The following is a 14,681-nucleotide window of genomic DNA, read 5'->3' on the forward strand; positions in this document are numbered from 1 at the left end:
ACGCATCAAGAATTCAAACGATATAAACATAGCGCGGCTCTATTCGTGTGTTTTATCTCAACTTGATCCGGCCGTCATGGAGAGGACGGTCGCCAAAAATAGGTATGGAATTTTGGATGTGGCTTTCTCAAGAAGAGGCAGATAAATCATAGGATGGTTCATGTCATTGGTTTAAAATAAGAAACAACATCGAAATGACCGAGCGAATAAAACCCAAATCGAATTGTTCGACCGAACGACCAATTGTTCAAAAGTATATCATGTTCTTGCGTAGCAAAATTCTCGACTTACTTACCTAATCCTTTCTCGGGTTGTCCTCCCGGCAGCTTATTCTTGACTCGACGAACGGGTTGAACTCCCGGCAGCTTTATTCTTGACTCGACGAACGGGTTGCCTCCCGCAAAGCGCTTCGTTTATAGTCTATAGCTAGACTTTCTTCTTCTTCACTTCGGACCAACGCTCGGTGATGGCGCTGTAGTCTTGGGTACCCACTTCCGCACAATCCTTGGTGCGGGTTTGTCTTCTAGGTTAGTCGTCTTTTTGGTCTTCACAGGCGGACTTTTAGCTTTCTTTTTGACGGGTGCAGCGATCTTCTTTGTCGCGATGGACGCGACGACTTCTATCTCCTTATTCGCTTCCTTCTTGTTCGGCTCCTCATCTTTCTCCGGCTTCTCCTCTGTGACACGGCGGTGAGGCGGAACATACTTGACATTGATCATGTTGCATACCTCGAGGCGTGGACGAAACTTGAACTCGCTTGTGGTGCCATTGATGTCGAACTTTATCTCCCCCTTGCCAACGTCGATGTTCGCCCTTGCGGTCTTAAGGAAAGGCCTCCCAAGGATGAGAGACGCCTTGCTTTCTTCTCCCATATCGAGAATCACAAAGTCAACGGGGACTGAGTGTTCTCCAATCTTCACGAGTACGTCTTCGGCGATTCCCAAAGGATAGCGAACGGAATTGTCCGCTAACTCTAGGCACATGGCGGTGGGTTCCTTCTCCGGTAAGCGTAGCTACTCAAACACATTCTTTGGCATGACTCTCACACTTGCACCGAGATCACAAAGCGCTCTTTCGAACATAAGAGATCCAATGGAACACGGGATGGTAGGACATCCGGGGTCCCTCTTCTTTTCAGGAGGTTCATTAGCGATTGCCGTGCTACATTCCTCAGTTAGCTTGACAGTGCTTGGCGGTATCTCGTGCTTGTTTCCCATGATGTCTTTGAAGTAGCGACAATACGTCGGAACTTGTAGAGCGTCCAAGAGCGGCATATTGATGCTCAACCTGCGTACCATGTCAACAAATTTGTTGAATTGCTCATCTTCATGTTTACCTTCGCGGTATCGTGGCCTTGGCGGTAGAATCTTTGTGTCTATGTCATCTAGCTCAAACTCCGGCTCTTCGGTGACTATCTCTGGCATAGGAGTAGGTGCATTCTCCTTGATGATGGTCTCCACTTCAACTCTTGGCTTAGGCTTCCTTGCTCCGTCACCTTGCCATCAATGTTTTCCAAGATCTTGTCCATAGCCTTGAACTTGGTGACGGTGTCCTTGTTGATCTTGCCTTGCTCCTCCATGAACTCCTTCAATTGTATATGAAGAGGCACCAAATTTTGAATGGAAGAGCTTGTATTAAATTGGGGTCTACCTTGCCCGTAGCGGAAGTTGGGTGGCGGAATCCGTTCTCCCTTCTTCATGTAGTCGAGCATCTTGGCTTCATCCGGGCAATTCTTCTGGACATGGCCGTACTCTCCACATTCTTCACATGTAGACCTTGCTTTGGCCGCCTTCAAATCAATAGCTTGGGCTTCTCTCTTTTCCACTTCCATCTTCTCCAACCTTCTCATGAGCAAGTCGATCTTCCCTTCTAGAACTTCTTCACGTTCCACTTGCAATACACTCTTCGCGGCGCCCACGGCTTGGAGTGGTTGTAGGCGCCCCGATGATGCCCATGCGTCATTGTCTGCCACCTTCTTGAATAGCTTGAAAACTTGAGTAGGCGTGAGCTCAATGATAGAACCTCTGGCCGATGCGTCAATGATCCCCCTTGATGCAGTAGTGAGGCCTTGATAGAACTTCTGGACCACATCCTCCCTTGAGAACTTGTGATGAGGTACGGCGCGGATGTAGTTATTGAAGCGCTCATAGGCTTCCGCAATAGTCTCTGTCGGGGCTTGCGCGAATGTTGCAATCTTGTTGCGTAGAATCTGGGTCTTGCCCGGCGAGTAGAACTCCATCATGAACTCTTTCATCAAGGACTCCCAATTTTGCACCGTGCGCGGTGGTAGAGAATGAAACCATTGCAACGCTCTCCCAAGTAGAGAGAACGGAAAGAGCCTCGCTCTTATTTGATCTTGAGTCATCCCTTGCATGTCGAAGGTGCGGCATAGTTGGAGGAATGCTTGAAGATGTAGATTAGCGTCTTCTTTTCCAGTGAAGGGCGAGCTTTGCACCATCCTTATGATTGAAGTCTTGATCTCGAATGGAACTCCGATGTTGTCGAGATTGTGGATCGGCAAGTCCCGAATGTCCGGAGTGCATAGCTCTCCGATCGTACGCTCATGCTCCGGTAGCGCCATCCCTTGGTGAAGTGGCGCCTCCTTTGGACTTGTTGGTGGAGTTACTTGAGGTGAAGATGATGAACCGTCGGCTTCGACTTTTGGATCTACTAGTTCCGGCTTCCTTGATCGTGCTTCTCGTCTCCTTTGCTTGTAAATTTTTTTCTGGATCATCCACAAAATTTCCGGGTTTGTTGGAGAGGCTCCCGTCTATCTCCTGTTAGGGGTTAGTGAAAAAGAAAAAATATATACGAGATTTAAAAGATGAATATACAAGATCTAAAACATAAAAGAAAATAAAGCAAACTCTAGATTAGATTGATTTTTGTGGAATAGATCCGTTTTTTTAGTTAGCTTAGAAAAATAAGAGATCTAAAAAGGTCAAAGAGAAAAACCAAGAAATATTTATGAATGCTAGTAAGATTGGATCTTAAATCGATGGTTCCCTGGCAACGGCACCAGAAAAGCTTGTTGACGCTCCTTAGTGCCCCCGATTTGTATACCGCAAGCACACGGTTTCGTGTAGCTTTTCCCTCAGAGTATTCCCCCAAGGTTTATCAATCCACGGAACCAAAGAGACAAGAAACAATCTACTAACATAGAAATTCCTTTGTGTTGATGTGGTGTAAAACGAATCTAATCTACTAAAAACGACAAACACCGAAGGTAGCGAGAGAAAGTTAGAGATAACCAATCTAGATCACCTAGATCATGCATATGTTGTAGTTCCAGCTAGATGAAGTGAAGTAAGGTAGATGTGAATCTCAATGAAAAGCCTCTTTAAACCCAAAATATCCAATCCGATCCCTCGATACTACGCCTACTCTGTGGAGACGGCCTGTCACGACACCCCCCTTTTGAACGAAATACCCTGAAGCAAGTCGAACCCCCTTTGGTAGTTCCGCCATGAACCTCTAGCCACCATGACTACATGATCATGCTAAAAGATCTATCTCGATAATAGATCTGGGATGAAGCAAACCCAAAGAAAAGAACGAAATCGAAAGAGAGAACATGGTCGCTAAACATTCGGAATCACAAATAACTTCACCATGAATGATTGTACATCACAAGATCACAATCGGGGCCCTACCTTGATCTTGATGATCCTAGCTCCAGAACTCCGACGTGGTCTTCCTTGCAAGGTTCCCACATCGGCTAGGGCAAACCCTAGACAACTAGCACGACCCTCGGCTCTCCGAGAGGTATCCCTCTATCTTCTTTGCTCCTTGGCGTCGTCTCCCGAATTGATCTCTCCGTGAACCTTGGGGATGGGTCTTTAAATAGCCTCAGGGAACCCTAGGCAAAAGGGGAGGCCGAACTGACCCAAAAAAGGGCTGGGCCGGCCGGCCCAATGGGCCTAGGCCGGCCGGCCTGGCTCATTCCTTCGCCGTCTCGTGTCCTTCTTTCTCCCCAAGTCTCCTGGAATCTTCTAGAGTTTATGCCTTTCACGATTGCACCCCATTAGACGTCGTTATCTTCGAGATTTCTTTGAGGAAAAGGATAGGATGGAAGATCCTTCCTTAAATATCTCTTTGCAAGTATCTTGATCTTATCTTGTGGGCTTTGTCCTTTGGGCTTCATTGGAGGGTGGATGTGTATGAACGGGCCTCTAATCATCATGGCCTTCGATCCTTTGTTCGGGCTTTGGCCTTCGTCTTTCTTCGTGCCATCGCATGATCGTGGGCCTCGTCATTTCATGCTCCAAAATTGGTCAAAAACCTGCAAAAACGAAGTACCTCTAAAATATATGTGCAAACATGAAAACGACCAATAATTGGGCCGAGGTTAGGATGGTTAGTGATTCTGATATTAAATTCATGCCATTATCAAAGTTAAACAGGGGATAAAATGGATACTTAAGGAGCGCCAACAACTACAACGGACGGACAGGGCTGTCACCACCTGCCGCCTACCCCGGCAGACCATGGAGAAGGTATGCAAACAAAGGTAACCTCTAGACTAGAGACCACATCTGTGCTAACGATTACTGCTCTAGCCCTGACTCCGTCCACGACTTGATCCATCAGACTAGAGCACCCGTCACGAGGACGGACGATGATCCCGCAAGCAAATAAAGGATAGAACTTACTTTACTAAAAGACTAACTACCATAGAAGCTCACGAATACTTACTTAAGAAAGGAAGCATCCGTTGAGGTACAAGACTAGAGAAGAGCGCCGACAGGCCGGCACCCCTCCGAACTACCCCTCACTCTCTCCCTATTTTCCAAGTACTAGGCCTAAGCCTTGGAGTGGAGCTCTTCCTCCCCTCTTGTTGTGTGTTGAATTGGGGGCTCTCCACCTCCTTATATAGCCCTCCAAGAGTGGATCCTTGGGTGAACTTTCGAGGTGGTACCATCTGGAGCCGGTGTAGGGGACGCGGTGGGAGTTTGTAGGAGAAAGATGAGCTTGATTAGGCCCAGTAGGGGGTCGAGCAACCCAGGGGTTCGGCCGACCCCTTTCTGAGGCCGTCTAGCCCCATCTTCGATCTGTGGACTCCCTGTGGGCTCCCTGTGTTGGCTTTTGGGTGTTCCCCAAATGTTAAGTGGGTTAAGCATGTCATTTGGCCCTTGGATCCTTGTGTCTGCTTTTGGTTTGGTCGAATGTGTATTTTCTCTTGGGCTCCCTATGTTGGCTTGTATTTTGCTTCTGGATGTGGGCCCTCTAATTCTCATGCTCGTATAGCATGTTCTGAAATGTATTGTTGGCTTCATTTGAGCATGGTTTCCCTCCGTATGAAGACACAGTCTCCTGAAAACGGTCATTCACCAAAACTTGTGGAAATGATTAGTATTAAACTCCTATCTCTAGTTTGGTGTTTGTTTTGGCATTGTTCTTTGCCAGAGTTAACGGTCAGATATGACACTTAAGGACCGTCAACAACACCCCCACACTTAGTCCTTTGCTTGTCCTCGAGTAAAGGTTGAAGGACTAAGGTGGATGCAACTCCTTTTTATGAAACTTGCATACAAGTTATTCCAAACTTCTCCCAAATTCTGTGAACTTTTGATTGGCTACCATGCTTTCTTGGGTAATTGAAGAATGAAACTATACAGAATTTAGGTTCCTATCTCTTCCTTTTTGGAACTTGGGTTTTTATTTTATTTTTTTAATAGAAAGAATAGTCTTGCTCCTCAAATTATTCTCTCGAATCACTCTTTTTGTTTTGGATCCTCACCAAGGCAAAGTTGTTGCCTTCTTTTCTCCTATCATCTAATCTGGCTTATGTGGAGCTCAGGGCAGGAGTAGAGAGGCATATTTGCTTTGCTTATATTGTTAAGTCAAAAACAAGATCCAAACAGAAACAAGTCATACAATCTGATCAAGGTGTGCAAGTGTGTGGGAATTTTTGGTGGAGGGTGGATGAACTCCTTTGCATGACCCCTCTCTCTTCTTTATTTTCCATGGATGTGGACTATCTTTCTCTTTTCTTTCCTTTTTTTTTGACATGCTTTGCGGGCATGTGGCATCTTTCTCTTTTTTTTTCTTTTTTTTGACGTGCTTTTCAAGCACGTGGCATACCTTCTTTGGGTGATCTTTTATTTCTTTTTGCATAGCCAACATCCTTGATGGTCAATTTAGAGAGAAAGAGTCATGGTATGTCATGGAATTTTATTATGCAGGCGGATGATAATGTTTGTTATCTTCCAGTGTAGAAGTATAGCACGTTAGTGGACATGTACGTGATCTTGATCATGAGAGAATAAAAAGTCTCTAAGAAGGGTCATAAAATTTGACAGAACTCAAAGCAAAGTCAAACTGCATATGAAGGTTTGAGCAGGAAAATCTAACTTTGACTTTGGTAGGAATTTTCATTATTTTGAGGAGACAAGCTATTGATGATTTTTTTTTAAAAAGAAATCCCAAGTACTTTGCAAGGAAGAGCATGGTTCCATTCATCCAATCATATCACATTAGTCAATTACCTAGATAGCATGGGGTCCCTATGAAGATATATGTTCACAAGAACTAGAAAGAAAGCAAGGAATAAAGAGTACGCAAGATTATTAATGGAAGCGCATGGTGTGCAAAAGTGTATTGGCAAGGATCAATGAGTTTAGCCTTAGTGATCAACAAAGAAATCTGCTTAAACTCAAGAACTTAGCGAGCTTGAGGGAGTTTGTGAGGGATGAGTTGCACATACCATCATTGAAGGGAAGAAGAGAAGCTGAAGGAAGTTAGAGGTGGTTTGGTCGAACCAGGGTTTGGCCATCCCTCCTTGGATTCCTTCTGTCCTGCTCTTTGGCGTGCTGGATTGTCGATGTTGTGCATATGTTTGGGGGAGAGATCTCGAACGAGTTTGCAAGTGGTGATTTTGAGAGATCTCCTCCACACTTATTCTTGTACCTACCTTTATTCAAAAGAAAAACAAAAGTGGAAACAAGAAAGGACTCTGCTAGTTTTGAACACTGCGGAGTCTAAACTTTATTGAATCAAATCATGTTAATGTTCGGAACACTAATTTGTTTATTATTAGTTTTATTTTATATTAGTTTTATTTTATATTGTTTTATTCCCCTTTTTATTTTCTATTTTATGTTAAACTAAACATGATGGGTAACTTAGTAGGGTGCACACATGAGGCAAGGATGCACGAGGTGTGTCGGATACGTACCTGGAAGAACTCTCCGAGAAATGGACAAATGTGGAAGAGCTAAGCTTCATATACATGAAGCAAAGATTTACATTTGTTTAGCTTGGTTCCTCATGCATCTGTCTTCTCGTAGGACTAAAGAGCGTTGTGGTGGAATTGGAGTTCTGTGTGCTGCTTCTTGGTTGTTTATTTTCTTCCCTACAAAAGGTTAGTGGACAACAAATTTTCTAGGGATGCTGAAAGAACTATTTTTTTTGGATTTGTTGTTCACATCCATGGTTAAGAAAAACCAAATTCAAAAGGGTTCAATTAGCATGGATCCCAAAATGTTTGCCATCTTTTTATTTATTTATTATTTTTTGAGAGAGTTTTTTTTGAACTAAAAGTTTTTTTATTGTTCACCAATTTATATTTTTATTAAAACTCAAGCAAGGTAGTGATGAAAACTGCACGAAATAAAGAGACATTTTCACAAAATACTTACGGTGAACCCTTGAAAGCTAACATGTGCCTCCTTTGTATGTTGTGCAAATTTTGCTGAAGTGTATCCTTTGCCTTGATTTATCTTCAGTATCAATTTAGCTTGAGGAGTTACCTATCTTATTTGAAATTTTTTTGTAGGGGTTAGTCCGCAAAAGATATTAATCCAGACTCTATGATTGTATTAACTCTGATGGCTCATTAATCAAACTCGACACTGTGTCTAATTTGATTAAAGAAGATTTTTTAACCTAAGCACCATGGTTAATTTAAAGAGCCTTTGAGTGTACGTCGACCATACACTCAAACCCGAGCAAAACAAGCATAGAAAAAGGAAGCATGCAAAATAATCAAGCCAAGTTCACAATGAGATGATCATGAGTAAATGATTTGTGAATATTGTCTTACCATTTCACGTACCTGAGTATTCTCACCGACAGCATATGTGGATAGAAGTTTTGAAGTTGCTGCGGTGGCATGGTCACGTGAGGTTGTTGATGAGCAGCAAAGTCCTGGAAAGGAAGATGAGCAATTCCTCTTATATGCGTAGAGCTGCTAGGGTGAAGCGACTTGGAGCCAGGATTGTATTTTTATGTGAAGATTGGCTCTCTCTCTCTCTCTCTTTCTTTTTTTCGGTCTTTCTCCCCTTTTTTCACCTCTCTTTTTTGTCAAGCAAGCTAGAGCTGACACCATCTTGAAACAAAGATACTCCTTCTGGCTAGAACTTGCAGCGTGACCCTCAGCAAATTCCCCCACACTTGTACTTTTGTGTAAAAGTCAAGTGTGCAATATTGAGGTCTCCTTTTGAGTGTGTTCTAACTCCAAAGAGCATCAAAGTGTACAATTGGTGCAGTCCCCCTGTTCTCGGGCATCGTACGCCCCCAGCTCCTCTTAATCTTAACCTAAAATGGTTAGAACCAAGAATACCTGAAGGTGCATACTATGCTTAAAAACATAAGCTTACTTTTCTTTTGTGTAGGAGAAAGTTTTTTTTGTTAAGTTACTCCGGGCTATCTCCCAGCAGTGCTTTGTTTATGGTTGCAAGCTTGACCATGGTGGTTCCTCCTGCAGCCATCAATGGTGGTGTAGTTCCGAGCTTCACGACCACCATTTTTTTGGTTTATCGATGCTTAGGATGCAAGGTTACTGCACAAATACAACTATGAGCCATGCAAAAATATTATGATAAGAATAACAACAAACAACCATCCCAAAGGGCATCTATGGTAGGAAACCCTGAGATGATCATAAGACTCGCAGCGACTTGGCACAAAAGAGGAAAGGTCTCGGAGATATCAAAGGATGAGCATAGCTTTTGTGATGAGGCAGAATGGAACTTCATGCTCCTGGAGTGAGTGGCTTGATCTCCGGATAGAGCAACTCAAGAATGTTCATGGCCCCATAGTGAAAGAGAATGTGTAACTCTGTGGGCCAAATAAACAATTCCGACTTCGGGTCATGAGGAAAATGAATTTCTTTCAACTCATCCCCTCCTTAGGTAGAAAGCTTTGCATTTCATCAAAGACAAACGTGGTGGCAAAGCAATCCATCCTAAACTTCCAATAGAAGTTCATTTCATAAGAAGGGTGAACATAACTTCTATTGGGCATCAATCAAAATGAAGGATTAAGAAATGAACTTTGATCCACTTGATTTGATTGACATCGATCGATAATCGAGGATATGAATGTGAATTTATTTCACTCTATTCGATCGGTAAGGCATGAGGGTGAATCTCTTAACAGAATGAGGAACTAAGTCTAGAGAGGATGGCTCTAAAGACTCACCCCCAAGGGGCGGAAGGTGTGTACAAGGATAACCTTTCAAGGGTAGCGGGGGTAGAGGTAGAGATAAGAAAATCAAAAAGATACGAGACTTGAATGGGTAGTAGGGTTGAAGGTAGAGCTAAAGAAAAAGAAAACATTTTTTTTGTTTTGAAAGTATACAAGGACGAACTAGATTCGAAGGCAATACGTCAATCGTTCCCCGGCAACGGTGCCAGAAATGCTTGTTGGTATTTTTTAACGTTCACAGAATAATCCGCAAGCGTACGGAGATACCGTTGTAGCACTTCACCCGTGAGTATTCAAGGGTATCGTATTTCCACGGGGAACAGAGGTACTAGCCTTCTAACTGGTTCATCCAAGGACAAACAAGAGGTAGGTAGGCAAGGATGGAAAGGATTACTATGGCTTAGAGCTCTAGTAAAGATAGGTTCTACCTCCACTTGCTTACTTCGGGCACCGGCTTACTCTTGGTCTGCCAAGAGTATCCGGCTATTAGCTATACACCCAACCCTCACGTGGGGGACTACAAGGGACGGACAGGGCTGTCACCACCTGCCGCCTACCCCGACAGACCGTGGAGAAGGTATGCAAACAAAGGTAACCTCTAGACTAGACACCACATCTACGTTAACGATTACTACTCTAGCCCTGACTCCGTCCACGACTCGAGCCATCAGACTAGAGCACCCGTCATGTGGACGGACGATGATCCCGCAAGCAAATAAAGGATAGAACTTACTTTACTAAAATACTAACTACCATAGAAGGTCACGAATACTTACTTAAGAAAGGAAGCATTCGTCGAGGTACAAGGCCGGACAAGAGGACCAACAAGCCGGCGCCCCTCAGAACTACCCCTCACTCTCTCCCTATTTTCTAAGTACTAGCCCTAAGCCTTGGAGTGCAGCTCTTCCTCCCCTCTTGTTGTTTGTTGAATTGGGGGCTCTCCTCCTCCTTATATAGCCCTCCAAGAGTGGATCCTTGGGTGAACGTTTGAGGTGGTACCATCTAGAGCCGGCGTAGGGGACGCGGTGGGAGTTTGCAAGAGAAAGATGGGCCTGATTGGGCCCAGTAGGGGGTCAGGCGACCCAGGGGTTTGATCGACCCTTTTCTGCGGCCGTCTGGCCCCATCTTCGGTCTGTGGGTTCCGTGTGGGCTTCCTGTGTTGGCTTTTGGGTGTTCCCCAAATGTTAAGTGGGTTAAGCATGTCATTTGGCCCTTGGATCCTTGTGTCTGCTTTTGGTTTTGTCGAAAGTGTATTTTCTTTTGGGCTCCCATTGTTGGCTTGTATTTTGTTTCTGGATGTGGGCCCTCTAATTCTCATGCTCGTGTAGCATGCTCTGAAATGTATTGTTGGCTTCATTTGAGCATGGTTTCCCTCCGTATGAAGACCCAGTCTCCTGAAAACGGTCATTCACCAAAACTTGTGGAAATGATTAGTATTTAACTCCTATCTCTAGTTTGGTGTTTGTTTTGGCATTGTTATTTGCCAGGGTTGATGGTCAAATATGACATTTAAGGACTGTCAACACTTAAGGCCTGAGAATCGAGGTTGCTATTTTCTCCATGAATCGAGACATACACCTGACAATCAGGTGACGAGTCATAAGTGGTTCTATAGTCAACCAAAACATTTTTGCCTACTCCTTCCTCTTCGATAGGGGAAAGAGGTATGCCCTGTTGGTAAGGTAAATCTTGGAGACAAACGACAAGATGAGCATTGTCGAGTAGCTTGGCGAGCTCAGAGCCCTGCCAGTACACGAAACGGCCTTGAAAGGTAGCAATGATGGTTGATCTCGGACAGTTGGCAAGTTCTGGATTGAATTCGTCATCCAAGTCAGGGAAGGAGTCGAAGATAGGTGCCTCCCGGCAAGCGGTGGCTTCCTGGTCTGCGATCCTTGCATTGATTTTGTAGTGCTTGATCATCAGAAACAATGCGGACGCATTTGTAGTCCCAATGGTAGCTAGGGACCAAAGAACTCGGAGTATATTGAATCTATTCCATGTGTGTCGGGTACCACAATTAGGGACACCCTAATCAGGGTACTAAGATCGCTTTAAAAACACAAACACCTGTTAAGGCAACTAGGCCCACGAAGGCCCACGGCCTGCTTCCCATCCGGAAGAAAGGAAAGGACTCAAAGAAGCCCAGCGTGCAGCCCATTCGCATCCCCCTCGAACCCGCGAAACGATCTCCGCCTCGCTCGAGGGTTCCTCTAGGGCCCGCTGGACAAACTCCGCCTCGCTCGAGGGTAGCGGATCTACCCTCGAGCGGGTGACTCATTTTCCGCCTCGCTCGAGGGCTCCCTTCGGGACCCTCGATCACGCAACACACCTCCGCCTCGCTCGAGGGTAGTGGATCTACCCTCGAGCGGTGACTCATCTCCGCCTCGCTCGAGGCCGTCTCTCGGCACAAGGGACAAACGGCTCCGCCGCCCAACCGCTCGCCGTACGAAGGCATTAAATGCCAGCCATCTCGCCACGACGCCTAGGACGGACGGTGTCAGGCTGCCACTCCCACAGTGGATGTGACCGGGGTCCCATCCGCTGACTTCGGTCACCACTCCGCCATCCCAAAGGTTGTAGCGACACCGTGGGACATGCGGTGCGAGACAAGACGGGCCCGGCACTGCTCCCGTTCCTGTTCTGCCGACACCGACCACCCAGACTCGCCTCCCACTGAGGAAGGGGTCCGGCGATGTCACGTATCCTTCCGGAAGGGGCGCTCATCACACACCGTCGGAGTCCCGGACCTCCCCCCTCCTCTCAGAGGTCCGGGACCTCCACGTGTCCCCCGGGCCTTCTAGTGTGCACGCCTGCACTCCGACCAGGGGGTCCGGGGCCATCCCGCTCCATAACTACCGCCGGAACACTGCAGGACGACCGGCGCAATCTTCACAGGACGAAGGACGAAATCCAGGACGACAGCGACGCCCGCCGCCTTCCCACAGTGTACTTACTATAGTATCCGACCACTGTACCCCGCGATTCAGGGGAAAACGACGACTTGCATGCCCCACTCATGTACGCCGCCCCTCCTTGTGACTATAAAAGGAGGAGGCGGGCTCCCCTTAGCGGGGCGCTGGACTCTGGTTTTGCCTGGTCTCTCCGGCTTCTCTCTTCAAGAGGACGCACAGGGACTACTGAGCACTCATCTCAACCGACTCCACTCCTAGCTGAGACTTGGGGGCTTCTCTCCCTCTCTCGCCTTGCTTGTACTCCCTACTACAAGCACTCCGGGTGCAAGATAATACAGTGCCCTCGCACACCCCCTTTGCTGGACGTATGGCCCCGCGGCCGGAAACAGGATAAACCGTGTGTTACTGTGTTGCCACTTGCATCATCATCTAGGATGAGGAAACACGCAGCATTTACTAGTTGGGATCCGGGCCCCCGGGTCGGGACACCGACAGTTGGCGCGCCAGGTAGGGGGGGCTGCATGACATTTTGTCTCTTTTTCCCGTTTGATTTCTAGGGATGGCGAGCAGATCCAACGCATACCCTATGGGTGTCTCGGATCCGCTCCCAGCTGGGTTTGTGATCTGGTTCGGGAGTCTCAAGTTCGGAGCGACCGGCAACGGTTACCTCATGAGGCTCCTCTCGCCCAGACGCAACCCCATCACCCCGACTTCGCCGGCCCGGCACGACAGGCGCTCGGGTCAGCGTTCGCGACAAGCACGCGCGGAGCGGCGTCGCACAGCACATCATAACTCCCCCACGTGGGTCGAGGCTGGCATGTCGCAACTCAGCATCGAGGCGAACGGGGCCACCGTTTCGTCATCACGTGCCTCGGCATCATCTATGCCGGCACCGTCGCCTGCAGCGGCGCAAGTGCCTCCCGGGGGGGCTCGACTTCGCCCTCGCCCTTCCCCTTCGGGATGCGCAACACTGCCGCTCGCACCTACACCTCTTCAATCAGTACTAATCTCGCCGAGTATGAGGATCTGCCGGGTCATCATCTTCTATCGATCCGCAACCTCATCGCATCGTCCCTCGACGAATCCTACCCCGAGACGGTGAGCTCGATCGCCGACGACGTCAACTTCTTCATGAACAACTTCGCGGGCGAGGAGAACCAAGACTACTCCGGCGTCTACGACCCCGACGCTCTTCGCTCGTTCCAGCTGGCGACGGCTTACTGCCTCACCTGCTCCGAAGACTCCAGTGAGGGGGATTTCGATCCTTCCCAGGAGTGCTTCATGGTGGACCTTGCGGACGAGCAGAACGACAACGCCCCAAGCAACGACGGGGACGCCGGGGCAGACGCGCGGGCAAAGCAACCGGCGAACCCGCCTGCAGCCCCTTCCTCGTCAAGCTCGGCGGCGCGACAAGCCCAGCTGGCGCAGCTCAAAGAGCTTCAAGCCAAGCTCGACGAGCAGCGTCAACAAACCCAGGAGCTGCGCGCCGCACTCGAGCAGCAGCGTACTGCGCGCGGTACACATGCCCAGGCGGCGGGACGTGTTGCCCGGGACCGCATCCTGGCCGACGACAACGTCGACAAACCTCCGGAGCTGCAAACGGCCGGTGAAAAACTCGTCGCTGCGGCCTATCTACTTCAAGCTATGCCCGAGCCATCGACGCCTTCAGGCCGCAACCTGCGCCGCGAGGCACAGGAGCTCATCGAGCAAGCTGCCGTGCAGCAGGCCGAGAGTTCTGCGTCTCGTATGCGCTCGAAGGTCCCGGAGCAGCCTGGCGGGACTGCACATCAGGACCGTGAGGCTTCTGTGCACACGCCACCAGCACGGAAGGGCAAGGCAGCCGTAACACCCGGTGTGAGGGCACCCTCGGTGCACAAGCGCATCGGAAGAGTTCCCCTAAGGGAGCGAATCTGAGACACTCGCGGGCACGCCGGCGACGGCGACGCCCGCAACGTCATCGATGGCAGGAGGTACACCCCTCGACGGGGTGGACGCTTCGACCCTGAGCACGACAGGGGTGAGTCCCCGGAGCCTCCGGGCACCCAAGTATTCAGCCGGGAGATTCGAACTGCATCCTTTCCTCCGCGCTTCCGACAACCTAACACCCTCGTCAAGTACTCAGGCGAGACTGACCCTGCAGTCTGGCTCAACGACTACCGCCTAGCGTGCCAGCTAGGCGGTGCGACGGAGGACGCGATCATCATCCGCAACCTTCCTCTTCATCTTGCTAACGCCACGAGCACCTGCCTGCGGATCAGATCCACAATTGGTCCGACCTGGTCCATATCTTTGTGGGCAATTTCCAGGGCACGTACGTGCGCCCTGGGAACTCCTGGGACC

Source organism: Panicum virgatum, chromosome 1K (genome assembly GCF_016808335.1).
Source record: "Panicum virgatum strain AP13 chromosome 1K, P.virgatum_v5, whole genome shotgun sequence".
In the NCBI taxonomy this organism is placed as follows: domain Eukaryota; kingdom Viridiplantae; phylum Streptophyta; class Magnoliopsida; order Poales; family Poaceae; genus Panicum; species Panicum virgatum.